The sequence below is a fragment of the Chlamydotis macqueenii genome, chromosome 15 (assembly GCF_036417535.1).
Source record: "Chlamydotis macqueenii isolate bChlMac1 chromosome 15, bChlMac1.mat, whole genome shotgun sequence".
NCBI classification, from domain to species: domain Eukaryota; kingdom Metazoa; phylum Chordata; class Aves; order Otidiformes; family Otididae; genus Chlamydotis; species Chlamydotis macqueenii.
In genome coordinates, this window is record NC_141570.1 from 18,009,287 (window position 1) to 18,025,705 (window position 16,419).

General features: G+C 41.1%; 1 long non-coding RNA gene across 2 annotated transcripts in view; it reads left to right on the forward strand.

The window, feature by feature from the left end:
* Positions 1 to 16,419, forward strand: part of LOC147598911 (uncharacterized) — a 77,453-nt gene that overhangs the window by 1,665 nt on the left and 59,369 nt on the right. The window contains exons 2-3 of one of the 2 annotated variants that reach the window (XR_015260242.1): positions 901 to 970; positions 15,299 to 15,395. This is a non-coding gene — a long non-coding RNA (uncharacterized LOC147598911). Of the gene's footprint in view, positions 1 to 900; positions 971 to 7,575; positions 7,683 to 15,298; positions 15,396 to 16,419 lie in introns of those variants that run through there. The other variant, XR_015260241.1, reaches the window with a different exon arrangement.

Here is a 16,419-nt window from a genome sequence, read left to right on the forward strand (position 1 = left end):
AGAATAAATATTTTTAAAGCAATATCAACATGCTGCCAGATGACTTCAGGCTTTTCCTGGAAACAAATTATCCAGGTTCTCCTTTTCAGACTTGAGTTGCATTGATGTGCTTTGAGTGAGTTGTTTGGTTTTTTTTTTTTTTTTTTTAATGCCGTGCTAAGTGTCTGGTGTTGACTTTTTTTCCTGCCTCCATGTTCACTCATTTGCATGAAGGATGACAGTGTGGAGGAAAAGGTGGCATATCCAAGTAACTCCTTCTACCCTGACAAGCTTATCTTGAGAGATAAGCAAAGTTACCAAGTTACTGTCAACAGAATTCGTAGTGGGCAAACACAAGATAACCGTTCCATGCCAGTTCCTCCTTCTCGTTTTGCCGTATCCTAGACTGAAACCAGACAGAATTCATGAATGAACAGATGTTATACAGTGGACACTATTTGCCTGTAAATTAAAGCCTTTGTCCAGCAGTTATAATTCCCTTTTATAGATGAGGAGCTTTCAGAGCAAGGTCTGAAAGTGCAGGCCAAGTAGCCATCATGATCAAGAGTGACTGTAGTGTGGAAATACAGGCTCAAATGTTGATCTTAACTTACACATGTGTGTGCATTGAGTGCTGAAGGTTCCATGTGAAACAGCCTACAGACAATCTGCAGATACATAAAATGAGACAGTGGTATAAGTGTTGGTCTCATTAATTTGTAATATAAGGAGTGGAATAATAAGTTATTTCTGTTACATTTAGTGATTACATAGCTACATTTTATGCCTTATCATGTCTATCAACATTAGCAAGTTCAGTATTTACACAGCTAGAAGGGGTCAGGGCATGCTTTCTGCTGTGCAACAAGAGGTTGAAGTTAAAAACACAGGCTAACAAGATCTTTGGATTTATCTGAACAGGAATAGGAGGGAACCTGCAAGAAAGGAACCTCAGGATTGCTGGTGACTCCAAGAAGGCTATTGCTTAACGGTAAGAGGTTTCATCAATGAGTTCAAATGTATAGCAGTGCTGCCATTTTTATTCTTTAATAAATTGTATGTATGCTGTAAGCAAGACTGAAAGTTGGAGCCTTGATTTTGCTCTTTGCCACTGATCAGGAAATTAGGCTTGCAAGCTGAAAGCCCCAAAACTATGTACTTATGAAAAAAAACCAGGACTACTTGTAGACACAACTGATTTCAGTCTAGGGATCTGAACAAGGGTACAGAAGCCTTAATTTAATGTTCAGATAGGAAGTTGAAGACTTAACTTCCAAAAGGCCTTTCAGATACAATATATCATTAGGAAAATAAGTGTGACTAGAAGTGTAAATTGCTCAGTTTTCCATTGTAATGCAATACCAGTGTTATTTTTGCTTTAAAAATAGCTTATCTTTTTCATTGGTTTATGGAGAAGTTTCCTTAATGATTTAAGTGCAGTATGAAAGACAAATAATATACTTTCCATCATACGTATGAACAGTATTATTTTTTTCATTTTCACCCGTTAGGGTTTTTTTAAGTGTTTGCTCATACAGAATGATAGAAAAGTCTACGTTGGAAGATACCTCTGGAGATTACCTGGGCCAACCTTCTATTGAAAGCAGGGCCTTAGATTAGGTTATCCAAGAGCCTTGAGTAAGGTAGACTCCACCACTTCTTTCGGTAACCCCACAGTTGTTTGTCATAGTGAAGATTTTTTTTTAATATTCAGATGGTATTTCCCATGAAGCAACTTGTGTCTGTCGCTTCTTGTCCTGTCACCATGCATCCTTGTGAAGGGAGTGCCTCTGTCTTCTCTGTCACTATCTTTTAGGTATTGGAAGACTGTGATTAGGTGCTCCCTGAAACTCCTATTCCCTAGGCTGAACAAACCAAATTATTTCAAGCTTTCGTCAGAAGTCGTGTTCTCTTGTTGACGCGGAAGTAACGGACACTGCTGACGACCAATATGATCAAGCAAATGCCAATTTATTGTTGATACATCCCGGTTAACATAGCCCTTCTAATTCCGTATCATGCGCAAGCTCTCTACTAATTGGTTAACTATATCATGCACGCGCTCCTAGCTAAAATATGATTCGTTAAGTCTCTATGTTCACGCGCACGGCTCTCTCCACCTGCACCCTGCTTCACGTTCAGCCCCCAGTCACGTATGCCAGCTGTTTTCCTTCTTCTCAAGGTTGCTTTGTTTACTTTCTCACAGGAAGCTTCATTACTTTCTCACAGGCAGCCTCATTATTTTCTCACAGGTGGCTTCAGTACTTTCTTACAGGCAGCTTCAGTACTTTCTCACAAGCGGCTTCAGTGATGTCCTTGAGGCCTGCTGCTCACAAACATAACAATTCCATTCGGTCTGGATTGTTCACTAAGTGCCCCTGGTACTCCAGGTATCCAACAAATCCCCCTTTTTGTTTTGAACAATCCAGACCCACTTTCATCATACGTTCCATAGCTTTCACAAAGCATTTTAAAATATACCCCAAAATCATCAGTGTCAACAGCAAACCTGTCAATAATACCAACCCATAAACTATCAAATCTTTTAGCCAGCCTGTGACCCCCAAGGATTTCAACCAGTCTGTTAACCTGCTTTCCACTTGTATTGCATGCATGTTGAATCATAACTCTGCCAACTGATAGCGTATCGACTTAGAGTGATCAGAAACATTCATGCAGCACATACCTTCAAAATCTTCACATCCATGTCCATGCGCTAATAACAAAAAATCAATGGCTGCTAGATTCTGCAAAAATATCATGACGCATGCTATCCATGTCTTCTAATAATCCTGATAACATGCTAGAAGTTAAATTCATTTGCTTTTGTGCCCAACAAGCTAATTTATTTAAGTTAGCTAAAGTTTTTGCAGTTGCTGCCCAAGGAACAAATAAAGATAATGCTATCCGCTCAGCTGCCCCCAACAGGGTTAAATTGCTGTCACAATGGGGAGTCAATACTTTTAGCGATCTTCTTGCTCGCGTATGATACCATAATGTTCTCATAGGTGGAGCAAACACTATCAATTTTCCAAAATAACATGGTCCTCCTATGGCTCTTTTTGGTACTCCTGACCTTATTTTACTACAATATCAACTAGGTTCATGTAGGCCTCTACTGAATCTCCCCTTTTTTTTTTTTTTTCTTTTTTTCTTTTTTCTTTTTTTTTTTCTTTTTTTGATTAGCCAGATTGTCTGTATTGAGTTGTTAATCATTTTTTGCAAGCATGGTATGTTATGCCTAGTATGATGCCTAGTATCACAATTCCGATTTTAACCAAGGACAGCAACCACCCAGTTATGCCACACACAAGCTTAGTTAATAAAATTACTGATCACACGTTATACATATTCATGATTACGAAGCAAAGCTAAGTTTCACTACCTTCTAGTAATTTTCTACTATAACATTCTTCTACTATTATGGATATAACAACTCCAGTAACTTTCTTATCTATAAGAGCAATTACTAGTTTTCTGCAGGCCTCTGTTGAAACAAGCCATAAATTCTGCTAACAATGTTTTGTATCTTAAAGCTTCCCTTCTCATTCCATGGCTTTCTTCCTGAGAGCATGATTGCATTCCTCCCCCAAGGTCGGTGTGCTTTCACTGATACCGTACTGGCTCAGCAAAATACCACATCTCCCCCTTCTTTGTTTATGAGAAGAGGCTTGTTCCAACGCTTTATCTATTAAAGTCTGCACACATTTTAAGACACAGAATATAGATCAAAATACATATATAAAAGGAATGAATAAGCATCCTACAGCTATTAGTAACAAGCTTATATCAAGTCACCAAAAGATTTCTGAATATATCAAAACCATCACTTTGTTGCTGTTTTTGTACTCCTTTTTGCAAGTTTTGAATACTTTTGTGAATGGATTCCGAATGATCAGACAGATTCATGCAGCAAAGCCCATCAAAATCCTGACAATCATGATTTTGTGCTAATAATAAAAAAAAAATCTATTGCTGATCTATTCTGTTACTAACCCAACTATGCGAAAGACACCGCTGAGCAAGAGGATGTTTATCAGCCGGGTCAGAGCAGAGAAGGGAGACAGGCGCAGCACCTTCAGGGCGTCCCCTGTTGTAAATAAAGTGTGCTCTGGGTCCTCTCCCCTTCCCCGCCCCGACTCACCCCCGTTTTATCCTCAGCAGATTCAGTGAAAGAGTAGCCACTAGACGTTGCTGCACGCGTGGCCAACGCATACAACGAGGCCTGACCAGACGTTGCTGCATGTGTGGCCAGCACATGCAACAAAGCCTGTCAAAATATGTGCTCTGCAGGCTAACAGCAGTTCTGTTTTGTAAAGTAGCATAGTATATAGAATCTACACCAGTTAACAGCGTTGATAGTGCTGATGCAGTTGTATTTATTTGCTTAGCAAGCCAACAGTCCGATTTATTTAGCGTAGTTAACACCTAGGCACTTGCCACACCAGGTGTAAAGACTGAAGCAGCAGTAATTTTACTTAGTTTCCAAAACTCTGTATTGTCTTGGCAATCAGATTCAATGCTATGTATGCTTCGTTTAGGTCTTTTATGCTGTCTGGATTTTGATATGTGCTCGCATGATTACGTCAAGCTGTGTCGTTGCAATGTATAGATCTTAAAGCATTTACAATCATTACCCCTCTAGAAACATTAGCCCTTGAATAGTTAAAAAAAAATAGACAGATGGACTTTACTGATCTCAAAAAGTTCCATCTTTTGTAGTTTTAGCACTCAGCACTCGTGGTTGCTGCTGTTTTACACAGAGTTGCCGTCCTACCGGTATCTGGCAGGTCAACCAAACATGTTCTGAAATACCCGCAGACGATACAGACAGGGATCCACTTGTTTACTGCTCCTGTAAAGACATGAGCATATCCCTTCCCCCATGTTATAAGAGGGAACGGTCCTTCCACTTATACAAAGCTCGACTCAGACAGGAGTATCTGTTAACCATGTCAGGGGCGGGGGGGTGGGGGCGCCTGGCGGCGGCTGTGGCCCCGGGCATATAGGAGGAAAGAAAACTAAAACCCGAGGTTTAAGACAAGAATAGGGAGGGATCCTTAAAGCCACCGCTACAAGCAAAACAGACCATCACTAAAACCAAAGCAGGATAATGAAAAAAGGAACAAGACAACCTCCCCCCACCCCTCCCTCTTTCCTGGCTTAACACCATCTCCACCTCCCTCCCCTGCCCCCAGAGTGGGACAGGGATGGGGGGCGGGAAGAGGGAGTTAATCACGCACCGCTTTATTGATATCAACAGTTTAACTGCTGCACCTACAGCAGCAGCCATGACTGTAGCCTTTTCTTGTTCTAACATTCGCTCGGCAGCTTCCAGCAGTTGCCCTGTACTAGATCCTTTTGGCAGCACACTAAGGGCTCTCTTAGTTTTTTCATTAGCATTATTAAAGGCAAGCATGTCTAAAAACTTTGCTTTCATGTCATCATCCAGATCAGGGTGAGCCATAATTGTGGTGTGCAACCGATCGATAAATTTCCCATATGGTTCTGTGGGACCTTGCCTTACTGACGTAAAGGCAGGTCCGGACTTTTCATTGTACACCCTAGCAAGCGCTCTATAAGCCAAATCTTGGCCCAGTTGTAACACTTCAGTAGCAAATTACGCTTGCCAATCAGATCTTGTGTAGGGTCCCGCTCCCATCAGCATTTGAGTTTGCACCCCAAATAATGGATCACCCTGTTGTCGAGGCGTTGCAGGTGCCCTATCACAAGCAGTCTGCCAGTGCTGAAAAAACTGCAGCTGCTGTGACGGTAGCAAAAGCATCTGGACAATCATTCTAATATCATAAGGAGTTAAAAACTGTGACAAAAAAAATATGCTGCAACACAGATTGAGTATATGATGATTTTAGCCCATACTGAGTAACTGCATTTTTAGCTTCCTTCAATATTTTCCAGTCTAATGCTTGCCACACACTTCTCCCAGTATTATTGGTCACAACTGGAAATGCCATGGGAAAAGGCTCTCCTTCTATCAAAGCATCTTGAATCACCTCTTTCCACCGCACTATTGGATTCAAATCCCCAGCCCCTCCCGCCAGCGTCCCTTGGAAAGGTGCAAAAAGACTGATCTCACCCGATGTTCCATTTGGAACGAATAGGTTGGACGCTGGCAGGTCTCGATGTGGCACAGGCGAAGGAGTTTACAAGTTTCCCAGCGACGCTTCTAGGCGAATCTCTAGGGCTTCTAGCCTTTTTAGTGTCTCTTGCAGCTGTGCATCCTTCAAGCCGGATGAATGTTCATCCCCCTCTTCCTCATGCCGTGGTGGCAGGGAAGAAGGTGGTAACGGGGGATAAACCGGAGCTGTTGGCGCCAGTGAAAAGACTCGTGACTCTGAGCCTGCACTGGCGCAGCGTGGCGGGGTGCCTGGCGGTGGTACGTCTGATGGTGGTGAAAAGCCTTTGGCAGTTTTTCCCTCTGGTGCCCGCATATCTATAGTTATAGGGGCTGTGGCTGCATTTCCTGGAGTCCTTGCTGGGGCTCGAGCCCCCCCACCCTCAGCACGGGCTGGGGCGGCGGCAGGGCTCGTTAAACCCGAGAACAGCATGCTAGCAGCGGAGGTGGACCCTTTGGCTGGAGTTAAGGCCGCAAGAGCAGATGCAGCAACTGAACGCTCGGCTTTCATGCTTATCAATGTTTCGTTAATTAGCCTCCACACGGTGGAGAGTTTGCTCGCCTCCTTTGATCCTTTACTTTTTTCATCCCACAGCTCTTTTCCTATCTTTTCCAATGTCGGGAGTTCAAAAGCAGCATCAACTGTGGAGATTAATTCCCTTTTCTTTGTCCACTGCAGCAAAGCTTCTAGGATGGCCTAGTCATAAATCAGTCCTCTCATAGAGAGCATATGTTGGAGGAGCTTAACCACTGCTGACTCCTCTTTGGTCAGTGTGGACCCCATCTCCTCCCCGGCCGCTCGCCTGGCCAAGACGAGATTCCCTCCGTACCTTTTGTACCTTTTTGCGCTATAGCGACTTCCCGAGTGCCGGGGCAGCACTCGCCTTCGACCGGCTTCCGCCCCCTCTTCTTTTCCTATTTCGGTTCCGTCGGGATGTCCAACGCCGATCTGAGGGTCCCTGTTCGGGCGCCACCTGCTGACGCGGAAGTAACGGACACTGCTGACGACCAATATGATCAAGCAAATGCCAATTTATTGTTGATACATCCCGGTTAATATAGCCCTTCTAATTCCGTATCATGCGCAAGCTGTCTACTAATTGGTTAACTATATCATGCACGCGCTCCTAGCTAAAATATGATTCGTTAAGTCTCTATGTTCACGCGCACGGCTCTCTCCACCTGCACCCTGCTTCACGTTCAGCCCCCAGTCACGTATGCCAGCTGTTTTCCTTCTTCTCAAGGTTGCTTCGTTTACTTTCTCACAGGAAGCTTCATTACTTTCTCACAGGCGGCCTCATTATTTTCTCACAGGTGGCTTCAGTACTTTCTTACAGGCAGCTTCAGTACTTTCTCACAAGCGGCTTCAGTGATGTCCTTGAGGCCTGCTGCTCACAAACAACAATTCCATTCGGTCTGGATTGTTCACTAAGTGCCCCTGGTACTCCAGGTATCCAACATTCTCTGACCATTTAGTCACCTTAGTGGCCCTCTGCTTGACCCTCTCCAATTTTTTCAATGTTTCTTTTGAACTGGGAGGAGCAAAACTGGACACAGCATTCCCTAGGTGAGGTAAAAAGTGCCAAGTAGAGTGGAATGACTATATCTTTTAGTCTACTGACAAGTCTTGATAACACAGGCCATCACATGATAAACCTTCTTTGCTGCAAGGGCACACTGCTGGCTCATGTTCAACTTGCCCATCACAACCCCCAGGTCCTTTTCTGCAAAGCTACTTGCCAGTCAGTTGGTGCCCAGCCTATATTGTTTCTTGTGATGATTCAGTCCACATTGCAGGATTTTGCACTTTTTGAACTTTTTTGAACTTTATACAGTTGCTGTAAGTCCATTTCTGCATTCTGTCAAGGTCCTTCTGATTAGCAGCCCTTCCACCTCACTTATCAACCATGCCTCCCAGTTTACTGTAGTCTGTGAGCTTCTTAAGTGTGCACTCCATGCTATCATCTAAGTCGTTAATAAAGACATTAAACAGCAATGCTCTCAATATTGTCCCCTGAAAAATTCCACAGGTCACCAGCTGCCGGCTGGACATTGCAGCACACGTCACAAACCTTTGCGCCTGGCAATTCAGCCAATTTTCCAACCACTGTATTGGCTGCTTCTCCAGTGTGTGTCTCACCACTGTGGTGATAATATCATTACAATATCATCAACCCATTTGGACAAAGCATTTGGGGGTTCTCATGGTGAAGAAGCCTTTCTCTTCCAGTAGTTGTTTCTTTCATTCCTGGTTAGTTTTATTTTACCTCCTATTTGCTCCATTTCTTGTGTTTGAGTACAGGATGGTTAGCACTATTAGACCTGGCGACTTGGGCATTGTCCCTGTAAATGGTGGCAGATGGGTTTATTTAAGGGGTTTGTATCAGAGGTTTCTATAAGGTGGCCTAACAAACTCGGTCTCTTTTCGGGTTGATTTTATAATACAAAGTTTTTAGTAAGACAATTCTAGTTTTGCATCTGAATTTGAAAAATGAAAGTCTGACTATAATGGCTTTATTTATCAATCTTAGACCTGTTTTTTCAGCACCAGCAGATGGCTTATATGCTCCTTAAGACATGAGGTGAGTTAAAGTCCAATAAGACAGTGAACTCTCACTCAGTTGTTCTTCACTAATGTAAAAATGAGACCTGTTTCAAACCTCTGATATTTTCCTTAGGATTTTTTTTTGGTGATTGTTGTGTATAGATGAGTGAGAGAATAACCCTTTCACTGCAATTTGCCCATTAATTTTTTTGGAAGTGGTTATCTAAAAAGTAGATTGTAGCCTGTTAGATTTCTCTTAGTTTCCATCTTCCAGCAGGATGGATGCTGAATAATCCCAGTCATTGCTTCCTCTGGCTGCAAAAACCCCACTCTTTGAGAGTGGATGTGCTCCTGTTTGAGCTGTGTTTTTTCCATATTATTTTTTCACATGAAGAAGCAGTAGTTGCCAAATACTTAGGGAGGAGTAGAATGGACTTCAAAGCATTCTTGAAAGAACACTGATGGAAGAAATCTCGTATGTTTCTTCCATCAGTACCTACCAGGTACAGTAGCATGTGGAAAAATTTTATGCAGCTTTAGGTAATTGAAAGGTCAACTTATAAATGTGTCTGTTTTTTTAAAAAAAAATCATTTGTAATACTTTGTCTAGCAGTTCCTGTGAACAGTAAAATGGTGCCCACAATTCACAGAGCCCTCATCCACAGAGCTTCCCATGCTGCAGCTTTTATCCTTCCATTGTTTGTCACCTTTTCTTAACATAAGGTCTGACGAGCAAAAAAGCTTTCCAGAAATACTAAAGTGAGATTTATATTTTGTTTATTTAGACTTAAAAATTCTTACAGGAAATTCTCTAAAATAGAGCCTGGGGAGTTCAAAAGTAATGTGAAACACAACAGTAAATGCTCAACATTGGAAATCTTGGAAATCTGGAGCAGAGATTCCTAAAGTGCTTGCTTGGGAAGCATCCATGCCTTATCATGTGATACACATAGTGTTAGGGACAGAGAAATACAAATATCATTAAATTTACCAGAAATATGTATTATGTCTTTTGGAGCAAAATCACACTCTGCTAACGCTCAAAATCCAGATGAATATGATTTCTTCCCCCCTGTGGACCTTAGGAAGTATGTTGTAGAATGATTCCACTGTTGGACAGCTCTATGAAGGGAGGAATGGAGAAAACAGTGAGAAAGTAAAGAGTGAAATGGACTTTTCCTCTCTCATGGTTCTTTAAAAGGGAGCTGCTATGCCCAATGTAGAACATAATGTCATTAGTCACCGTAAAAACCACTGAGGCACACCAAGGTTCTCACAGCTGTGTCCCCCTTCTCCTTCCCCTCTGCAGGTGTCAGAGGGTTCTTTGCTTTCATCCCTGAGAACCTTGGTAAACTCATAAAAAGTGTCTCAGATCTTTACAAACCTTAGTGTGTCCTTGGTAAACAAGCTTACTCATGTACTCCTTCCCACTCCAGCTTTGGGAACATTTCCTCCTTCCCCTCAAAGGAACAGATGAGATTAAGTAAGAGCGGCAGCTTCCCAGCAAGCCTTAACTGTTTCAGAACTGAAGGCCTTGTTTAGGCTTGCTGAGCCTAGAACAAGGAGGTTGGAAGTTCTGACAAACATAAGAAATCTTGAGGGATCTGAAGGTATTTCCTTTTTGTCATTCCCTGCCTCCATCTCAGTTAGCATACTTATCCACTGCCTCTTACCCTGCTGTCATCCTCCAAACCCAGAGATGCACGAGTCAAAAAATATTCCTGAAAATGAAAGCCTTCAGTTAGCTGCAGTAAGGCTTTGCTGGAACAAGTGAAAGACTTGGGCATAAACAGCACAACATGTCAGGGAGCTGTGCTCCATGGTTTATACAGCAAGCATCTCTAGGATGTATTAATTCAAATTTTTATTACCATGCTGATCTGCAGGACCTGCAAATCTGTGGAGATGACAATAAATGAAAAGGAGGAGCTTATCCTTCCTTTCTTTCCCACTCTTTGTCTTCCCCACTTTTGTGTGTTCTCTTGGAAAATGCTTTTTCTGTTGTAATTATTTAAGAAAACCAATAAAAATTTCTGGCAAAAACTAGCCAAGACAAACTCTAGTGCTGCCCCTGGAAATGTTATTACTGGATCAGACAAAGCTGTTGGCCAGTGCACTGATCTCATTATGAGAACTTCTTAAAAGCAGTATTTCAGAAAATGGTTATGGATGATGGTAGCAAAAGCATTAAGCCTGGGAGTCAGGAGGGTATTTTGATGCTGTTGGCTAGCGGGTCAGGTCTCTTTAGCCCATCTACAGAGCTCTTCTACTCAGTCAAAAGTTGTATGGACAACTGTAAATTAAAAATTAGCTCCATAACTGGATCTAGCTATTAAAATTCTTTAATGTTAGGATTTGACAACCCTAGCTTTGTTTGGAAAAGGAAAGGAAATAAATTGGCAAGGACTAAAGGCAAGCTGCAACAAAAAATAAATTGTGGAGCCTCTAAAGTACAGTACAGTATGTCAAGGACTTAATACATTACAAATAAACCTGTACGTTGCTTACCATCCTGCAAAAACAATTGCAATAGCAACCCAACCAAACACATAAGAAAATAACTTTGAACCAGTCACTCTGCTAGAGATATGAACACAGGAAACTAAATCTTGTTGTTAAAGAGGGGAAATAAGGGCTTGGCCACAGAAAACTTACCGGTGTTTGAAGTCTGCAGGAGTGTGTGGTTAAAATGGCAGGACTAGGATTTCACTGTAGAAACAAAACCCAAAACAAGGTCAAAGTGCCCTACAAGGAAACACTATTTTGAAAAATAACCACTTGTACTGCTTAGCGGAATAATATATTTTGTCACTTGTCATCCAAAAAAGCAGAAATTTTTAATCACTCACAAATCATTGAGAGGTAATTTGAAAATATGCCTGTTTGCTTCCCCAAGAGAACTGCTCACTGTCAGCACATTTCAAGTAATGTGAACTATTTAGAAGGTAAGGAATGAATAAATCACATTTTCATCTGCTCTGTAAAGTAAAATTAGCTACCTAGCATTTTTATTTCTTACCAGTGTCCAAACACACAAGCAGATTTACCCATTTGCAGCCAAAGATGAGTGACAAACAGCTCCAGCAGTGAGTACGCTATCTTCCTGTACGAATCTGTTCTGCAAAACACACATGTAGGTAAACGGCTCTAGACTCTGACCCATCTATAAGATGGTTCTGCTGCACTCCCTGTGGAGAAAACCACAGCGTTCCTGCAGCTTTCTCACCCTGCTGTGCAGATACTCTTCTCTCCATCTAAATTTGTGCACACGTACACATGTACGCTTCCAAACGTGAACACATAGAAATTCAAACCCAGGAACTGGCACATCTGAGAAGAATTTTTGGATTAGCGTATTTTCTGAGGACTGGCACACACTACAAAGGCTCTTATTCTATACACCATTTGGAAATTCATCATCTCTGTTTATTACTATGTTGTGTCTCCATACATCTAAGTGTTAGCTTTTTTGACGGCTGTCTATTAGAAGAACACAATATTGTTATTCATACTGAATTCTTATGTAAGTTTAAATATTTTAGTGATCGCTTAACTAAATCTCACAGGAAAAGCATTACAGAAAACTGAGAAAACTCAGCCTCTACAGATTTTAGTACTTGCTGAAGTCAGAGGAATAGACATTTAACTCTTCATGGGAGAACTGGGGTGCTGCATGAGACACAGACGTGGCAATCTATCAGATTCTGCCTGCAGATAAGCATTTTTTAGTTTCATTGAATTGAGAGGATGTTGCCGCAGGCAGGATCTGGACCTGTGTACTCTTAAAGTGGAAACTGTTTTCACAGTGATTGCAAGTGTTAATACTACATGGGCACAGCATAGCCCTATTATTAATAAGAGGGGTTTTTTAGTGAATTACAGGCAATTTAATAAAAACCCCAAAAATTAGAAGTATTAACAAGTCTTACAAATTTTACTTTTTAACTCCTACATGAACAGTTCATAAGGGTATCAGGAAACTACAGTGTGTTGTAACTCTTGCAACATTATTAGGAGTCTCCAGGCATTTAGTGTTTTTTCAAACACAGTCATAGAAATATGAGAAAGCCTTTTACTCTCCTATTTTTAAAAAAGGAAGAAAATATATTTGTCATCTATAGGAAGCCTAAAATTCATTTTTTGAAACCTGACATTTTTTAAGCCAATCATAAAATATATTGTGACCTGACTTACAGTCTCTGAATGTAGGTACTTGCTGATACTAAGATGTTTTCATGCAGATCTTTGTCCAGATAAAAAAGTATTAATAATTCCACAAGGCAGGTGAATATGTATTCTAATTTTAAGTAAGCTTTGGGAAGGAAGTAAATGTTGCAGCAGTGCAACAGACTGTAAAAATCAGGTTGACATAAAGGGAATGAAAAAGAGATACTGATTAGTTCAAACAAAAAGACAGTTAAGGAGTGGAAGAAGATTTGAAGCTGAGAAGGAAAGTACTAATGAGAGAGGTAGGGCTGTCTGTACCGGGCTTGCAGATCTGGGTGCGTACAGCCCTCCTCCCTTTCCCACTGACCCACTCCCTATTTCCACAGGAAGGAAACACACATGTGTCAGTCAAAAGGAAATCGAAGTGTGCTCCACGAGGCTGGGCAGTTGTCCAGGACTGGCATCTGCCCTTCTTTGTAGGTAATGAATTAGTTGGGCAAATTTGAACAGCACCATTGGGAGTAAACTGGGCACTGTCAGGATTTAGATCAAGGAGCAGGACTTTGTTGAAGGCAGGAGCAGCATTATAAATTTTAAGTAGAAATTACTAAAGCTTAATTCTTATTTTGAAGAGACAGTGTCATTAGGATGTTCAGGAGATGAGATGAGGCAGAGTATGGGATCTATGCAAATAAGTTTTAGATAACTGAAGGGGTGTCAAGTATGTGCCTACAAAATATGAGGAGAGCAACAGCATAATCTCGTGTTTTGAGTAGAAGCAGAAAGGTCTGAGTGAGATTGATTTGCATGACTTGTGCAGTAGTTGTGTTCAGGACTTGGCTTTTCAACCTGATCTGCACATACTTGAGTTAAGAAAGAGGGAGATGTATTTGTCTAACAAAGAGGAGAGCAAACTTAGCTAAGCTGAATTTCCGCACTGATGGGAGGTGAATTCTTCTCGGGAACCAAGTGCACTTCTGGCAAAATTGTTTCTTTCTCCCTCCCGCCTGGTTCCAAGACTTGAACACTTGTAACTGTGCCCTTGCCAGGCAAATGTCATCTACCACACAGTTGGATCCACTTCTTTGCTTTTTGCATTTCTCCTGCGATCAGTCTAGACTTGTCTAGCATTGCCTTGCATTCCTGGCAGTTTTAAGGAAACATATGTCTTGCTGGCTGCATGTGGGCTGCTCGGACTGAACGAGCTGTGTGTGGCTGCAGTGCCTAAAGGCTGGCCTGTTTTCAGAAAACCACAGCAGCTTTCTCTCTCTTCCTTCTAAATTGTCTTGTGTTCTTTTCTCTGTGGTTAAAACATCATGTAGGATGCTGTTTACGGTCTTATGTGTGGAAAAGCATATTCTCATATAATATTTGGCCTTGCAGTGCTTCCTCTTTCACTTAAGCCAAGTGGCTAATAGCTACTAAGATTCAAGGAAGGGAACTAAGTATTGAGACAATCTGTATCTCATTTTTGTTCAGTACAAAACTGTTTCGTAGGTGTGTATTCATAAAGATTTAATGGCAGATAAAATCTAAAATATTTCAGAAGGAAAGGAATAACAGGAGTTCACATGAGGTTTTGCAAGTTATTTCCACATGAATCACATAAATCACTTGGTCTCTTTAGCATATAGAGTAACCAAAGGGGTCAGATGCATCTCTTGAATCTGTGTTGAAGGTAAAAAGCTTGGTAAAATGGCACTTGCAGCAATGATTAGAAGCCTCAAAATCAGATGATGATGAAGATTATTATAATTATTGTTATACTTTGAGATGGGGTGGGTAACCAACCGCCCCTTTTGGGGAGCTCATTGAACACTGCAGAGGGGTTTGGAGACTGCTTCTCTTCTGTGGTAAATTATTCTGTTGGCTAGGACACAAGTTTAAGACTGCAGAGCCTTCGCTTGCTTTACTCTTCTCGTAATGGTTAGCTGGTGACTTTGCTTCTTACCTATGAAACAGACTTTATATTTACTTGCCATCCAGACTTATTACACAGCTTAATCAGCACGTGTACAAAGAATTCTATGAACCTTTCAAGACAGTGGTTATGATTATTTCCATAGATCTGATATGCTTCTTGTTGTAGTACTTTTGCATTACTTTCACGGTGCTCTGAGATTCACTTGCATCTGAAGAACGACAGAGTCAGAAAAATGTTGGTAGGAAGACTGTGAGAAGATTGCCGAGCTAAGTATTTAAATCCTCCAAGGACAGAAATCCCACCACCTGCCTGACAACTTATCTTAGCGCTGCACTACCCTCCTGGCAAAAAAAAAGGTTTTCTTAATGTCCAGTCTGCACCCTCAGAGCTGCAATTTGTGGTCATCGCCCTTGCTATATTGTTTAGCACTACGTGGGAGAGTTTGGCTCTTAATGTCTTCACAAATCCCTTTCAAATAGTTGTAGGCAGTTGTTAGAATTCCTCTTAGCCTTCTTTTCACCGGCCTAAACAAATACTCTCTTTGTAGGACGTGCAAAATTTCCTGCACAGTACAGAATGGAACCAGCAGGGAGAGAAAAAGCAGAAAGCCAGATGAGAGCCTGGTGCCACCGCAGCTGCGCCTGGTGAGTAGCACTGCACCACCTGCAAGGGAGAGGAGTGTGATGCTTTCCTGTGTCCACATCAGGTAGTGAGCCTGCCAACAAGTTTCTTAGCAATGACTTTTTTTAATAATCAAAGAGTATATTTATGTCATTAGTTCCCTGTTTAGCCAGGTTTTAGACACAGATAAGTGAGTGATTATATACATATCAGGAAGCTGAAAATGCTAAAAATGACAGCTATTCATAAAATGTGAATAGTATGTGTCTAACCATTCCCTACTATTTCTACTTGAATGCATTCACGTGTGCACAGATTACTCTAGGACTAAAGATCTGTGAGCCTGCAAGATACCTCCATGTTAAGAGTATCCAATATAAAATTTTTCAGTCAGGACATAAAATAATTTGGATTTTTGTATAACCTACAGTTTATCTGAGGAATGAAGAAACTATGTCCCTCAATATCACAAGAGCAACAAGATTATCTTGCTCCCAGTTATGATAAGTTCATCCTTTAAAGTTCTGTGTTTCTTTATGTATGGAATAGTACACATTTGGAAATTGTTCAGTGTGGCACAGGGCCATATGTTAGCATGAACGCCGTAAAAGAAAGTTACACAAGTTGTTTGGCTTGGTCTTTTTTTTTACCGAAGCTATCACTGCATCAGGGTGAGAGAATATTTCAGTTTTAGTAAAGTTCACAGGTTTTAATTGCTCTTATTTTGTCACTATGCCAGTATGGTTGGCAATATACATAATTCAGTAAATGAAAGTGTCTACCCTAATCTAAGAGGGTTTTGAAAGAAGAGCGAACTGATTTGTTCAAACACAGGACAAAGCAAGGGGGAGCTAAGCATATAGGTGCAATAGTATACTGGAATAGACCTGATGTCAGGGGATATATAAATAATATAAACTAATATAAATTGATTAATAATATCAACTAAGCTAATATAAACTGTATGTTATGTTTCCAGTATGTTCTAGTGATAAATTTACATAAACAGAAAGACCTTTAATGATGATTTGGTGTAGAACTGTCTTA